This window comes from Sinocyclocheilus grahami, unplaced genomic scaffold (assembly GCF_001515645.1).
Source record: "Sinocyclocheilus grahami isolate Dianchi unplaced genomic scaffold, SAMN03320097.WGS_v1.1 scaffold416.1, whole genome shotgun sequence".
Taxonomy (NCBI): Eukaryota; Metazoa; Chordata; class Actinopteri; order Cypriniformes; family Cyprinidae; genus Sinocyclocheilus; species Sinocyclocheilus grahami.
The window spans coordinates 449911-455216 of record NW_015505595.1 but is presented as its reverse complement, the minus strand read 5'-3'; the positions used below and the strand labels follow the sequence as shown (position 1 = coordinate 455216).

General features: G+C 37.7%; 1 protein-coding gene across 1 annotated transcript in view; it reads right to left on the bottom strand.

The window, feature by feature from the left end:
- LOC107551162 (excitatory amino acid transporter 2-like) overlaps positions 1–691 on the bottom strand; it is a 31565-nt gene extending 30874 nt beyond the window's left edge. The window contains exon 1 of the mRNA XM_016232679.1: positions 531–691. The gene's annotated coding sequence lies outside the window, so the exon portion shown is untranslated. The remainder of the gene's footprint in view (positions 1–530) is intronic.
- Positions 692–5306: the final 4615 nt, after the last annotated feature.

The following is a 5306-nucleotide window of genomic DNA, read 5'->3' as shown; positions in this document are numbered from 1 at the left end:
CTCTTTCGTTACTTCATTTCTGAAGCCACCCTGGTCTCCACTCATTGTGACACCGATATATGTCTCAATCTAGCGATCAATCTACGGCTGGACTCCTCTTACACTACTGCCTCTAATGAAGCATGCCTCATTCATAATATGCACTCTTAAAACCATCCATCATCTCTCTGACACTTCACACTACCACCACGCTCCAAAAATGCCCAACCAGGGCTATTTGTTAACTGATATGTGCTGTTAAGTTTGCAGCAATGACATGTGCAAAGACAACACTGAGAGGAATTTAAAGGCAAAAACGAAATGCCGTGCATGCTTCAACAATCATGGACGACCGATGATAATCATGTGCAAGAACTCATGTAAAGGACTTTATGTCCAATATACGGTGTTTTAGCACGTCATAATATAATAAGCCCAATTAAATGAAGCATGAACAAAAATATAGATAAAGTTCTATGTCATACTGAGAAGGTAAGGAACAAGTTTAAACAGAAACAAGAACAGTAACATGCAGTAATTCATAGTCTTACCTGTACCGTTGTGCCGTCTCCCATCCAACAAGATTTAGGCATTAGGAAAGAGACATGTGAAAAGAATTGACAGAGGGTGAGAAAGAGAGAGATGGAGTGTGAGAGAGAGCGAGAAAGAGACGAGGCAAAGTCACAGTCTTTGCGTCATCTGAGAAAATTCTCAGATTAATAAAAACGGTTTGATTCCCTGAGCCTGGCTTGCTTGCTCAGCCTCTCTCTCTTTTGCTCTCTCATCCCTCTTTTTCTCATTTTCACACTGACACTATCCCAATCAAATCTATTTTATTAATCCTCCAATATCCTGTTATTTTGTCAACTGTGTCTGCTTTCACCAACTAATACATAATCAGACTTATTCATTGAATTATGGCCAGACAGACAGACGGACAGATAGATAGATATATGGACAGACAGATGGATGGATGGACAGACTAATGGATGGATAGATGGATGGACAGACTGATGGATGGATGGACAGATAGATGGACGGACAGATAGATAGATAAATGGACATATAGATGGATGGACAGACTGATGGATGGACGGACGGACTGACAGACAGATAGATAGATGGACAGATAGATGGATGGACAGACTGATGGATGGACCGACGGACTGACAGACAGATAGATAGATGGACAGATAGATGGATGGACAGACTGATGGATGGACGGACGGACAGATAGATAGATGGACATATAGATGTATGGACAGACTGATGGATGGATGGACGGACGGACAGATAGATAGATGGATGGACAGACGGACGGACAGATAGATAGATGGACAGATAGATGGATGGACGGACGAACGGACGGACAGATATATAGATAGATGGACAGATAGACGGACGGACGGACGGACGGACGGACAGACAGACAGATAGATAGATAGTCACATAGACAGGCACAGAGAGATATACCTAATCTAACTAAAACCTAACTGGGATTTTTAAAAAAAGAAAAAGAAAAAAGCACTGCCATACTACATGAATGACATCAGAATTTGGAGGATATGTAAATGAAGAGAAAGATGGAGAAATAACTGTGGCATTCTGAATGATTTAAGATGTAGGACAAGTTTTATCTTAATGTGTCCCACTTCTACCCACTGGATGGCGATGTGGCTCTGTTTTCTCATATATATATATATATATATATATATATATGAATATGATGCTGAGGGGGGCGGGGCTTAGGACAGGTATTTGCATATGTAGAATCACATCAAATGCCTCACAACTTAGTCATAGAACAAGACAGACAGATAGATAGATAGTCACATAGACAGGCACAGAGAGATATACCTAATCTAACTAAAACCTAACTGGGATTTAAAAAAAAAGAAAAAGAAAAAAGCACTGCCATACTACATGAATGACATCAGAATTTGGAGGATATGTAAATGAAGAGAAAGATGGAGAAATAACTGTGGCATTCTGAATGATTTAAGATGTAGGACAAGTTTTATCTTAATGTGTCCCACTTCTACCCACTGGATGGCGATGTGGCTCTGTTTTCTCATATATATATATATATATATATATATATATGAATATGATGCTGAGGGGGGCGGGGCTTAGGACAGGTATTTGCATATGTAGAATCACATCAAATGCCTCACAACTTAGTCATAGAACACAGAAAGATTGCGGAACTGTCATCCCCTGTCACCTGAAAACTTCACTTTTATGGCTGTTTGGCTGCTGAGAACCTTATAAAAAAATGCATCACTCAGATTCACAACAACGGTATGACACACACAGGCACATTAGATCTCCTAGATGTAATGGTTTAAACACGTCCAGATTCACTGCTGAGAACTCAAAGTGCTCTGCTAAAACATTACTTACTGACTACATACTCTGCCCTGAAGGTGTTTATCAGTAGCAAACCAACTCTTTTAGGCTCCAACCACTCACCTCAATTTATTTGATGTGGAAAGAAAAGAATACATAAGGACTCAGTGTGCCAAACTGTATCAAAACAAACATTGCCGCAGGTTAATTAAAGTTTTTCCCATAAAACATCTGTATGGAATCTGGTAGCATATTGAGTAAAATACATAAATTAATTAATATGATTCAAAAAAATTTGCAGTTATGTCTATATGAACAAAGACCCTCGTGACTTTTTTCTACTTTTCATGACACATATTATTAGATCTGTCCTGTCCCAGTTGAATGCAGAGGAAACTGAATACTGAATATGTTAAATGACCCATTATGGTGTCAGCTGGTTTTATGTGTCCAGAGTAAGATAATGTAATAATACTAATGTGACAGTGTTTCTCGGCTTCAATACACTTCTTTTAAACACCTGGCTTTTACAGGGATATTTCAGCCAAAATGAAAATACTGTCATCATTTATTCACCATCCCATCTAACAGGGAACATCGCCAGAACTTTTGCTAACGTTCTGGCAAGGTTCTCTCAAAGTTCACAAAGTTCTTCTATTAACATTAATAGAATTTTCCTTCAAAGTTATCTTGTCTTTAATAACATTTTCAAAACATTAGCACACAAATATTATTTATACATTGTTAATGGAATGTTTTTATTTTAAATGAAATGTTTTAGTTGGATGTTCATCTAGAAATGTTTAAATGTTACTACTTGTTTCAGATTATTCAGAGGTTATTCAAAAGAAACAATCCGATGTTTGCAAAATGATAAAAATGGAATGTGCCCTATAGAGAAATGTGTGCATGACCAAGGAGAAACATTAAAAAAACAAGGAATATTCAGAACATTACATAATGGGAATAATAGCAAAACTATTTAATTTTATTGTTCCAAACCTGTATGACTTTCTTAATAATAATAATGTAGAACTGTTTTTGTCCATACAATGAATGTTAATGGGGTCCAAAACAACAACACTGGACCTCACTGACTTTCACTTTATAAACATTTTTGGGCAAACTACATTAAGACAAATGTACGATACCACCCCCCCTCCAAAAAAGAAAAACAATGACCAAAAAAGAAAGAAAATGACAGGAGAATCTCTTTACACACACACACACACAAATATACAACAAGAAATGTACATATACACATTCCAGTCACTATCACACACCCTGTCCCACAGGACTGACAGATGGAGGGGCAGAGGAAAGCTACAGAAGTGGAGCGGCCTCTCTGTTCATTCCACTCTCTCTCTCCTGCTGTCTATTGTGCAGTGGATGGGCTGTAAGTCTATCTCCTGCTAATTGCCACAGTGGTTCAAACACAAAGTCTGCCGCTGAAACAGTACCCAACAGGGTGTTGTATAGTGAGTAAAATTTACAACGTGTTACATTTCTCCTTCAGCATACATCAGGGAGGAGGGATGTCTACCGCATCAGTCAGAATTTAAATGTTTAAAAGCACGCACACATTTCGAAGCACACAATAATAATCATGCTCACTGGAATGTCTATCTATTTTTATTTTTTATTTTTTTTGCATGGCAAGGTTCAAATTAAAAAAACACTGTGATTAACACTGATTTATAATCAGTCTCTAATTTGACATCTGTGCAGCAAAACTGCTTATTTTTCTGAGGGCACTAGAGATTTTGGTGACTATTTGTGACCATTTAGACAGAAATTCCTGTCTTGAAGATTTGAGACAACATTCATCACAATGGAAACCGCAACAACTGTGTTTCCCCAGTGAAATACGGTTCATCCTACCTCTGCTGAGAAAAAGGAGTCATGTTACTTAAAAAGTTGCAGTATATGATACAACTTCTAAAGGAGTCCCAGGAGCTGTTATGAATGGTTTGTACTGCACTGGAGAAAGACAGTGGTGTGAATGTTATTAAGACTCTGCACGTACAATGAGATAAAACATGTCTTATACTTCCTGTGCAACATGAGTCAATTGTTGTCCATCAAAAGAAACAGACTATCACCATTTAATTTGGTAAATTCATGCAAATTCTAAACCAACCAACAACTTTTGCAAATGGAACGCTTTGTAACTATATACAGCTTTTTGTTCCATTTTTCTACAATAATTAGACTGACACACAATAATATGGAACAGATTCTGTGACCACAGGAGTGCATCTAAAATGGGGCTTGGTAAAAACATCGCCACACAACTGTTCTTATTCCATGGAGTTTGACATTTAAAATCACTTTCTTCTCCCCATCTCCAGATGCAGTTTAATTATGGGAACTTGAAAACCCTGTTCCCCTTCATTCTGTTTCGACAAACTGTTGTGCTTTTCATCAATGCTTTTATTAGGAAAACAAGATGTGGCTGATTACTTGGTGGCATAAGCCAATTTAATTTAAGGAACAGACAAAGCATAATTAGTTTGGTCTTGTAAAACATGTGAATGCTGCTCTGGCTAAATAACTAGCATCTGTGTAATTATCAAATAGCACACGTCATTCAATCAACTCTTTTATGCAAACCTCAATGACTGCACACATTGACAGAGACGGTCCACTCATGTACATAAATGAATGGGAGAGGTAATGTGCTCAATATGACAACAGTCAAACCTTCAGCTATCATCTCACAAACAATAGCGTATAATAACACCACCAAGATCATCGTTTTAATTCCCAGGGAATGCATGAAATGAGAAATTATATGCAATGTAAGATGAAATGCCAAGTTCTGTCATGAAACGCTAGATGGAACAGGCTGATGGGTCATTAACGCAAATTGATGATATTCACAGCGTTAAATGACTTGGCACAAGCTGATTGGTTCAAGTTGCATATGCAGCCAATGAGCTTACTGCTTTACATTTAAATGGCTGGTTAGCATTCAC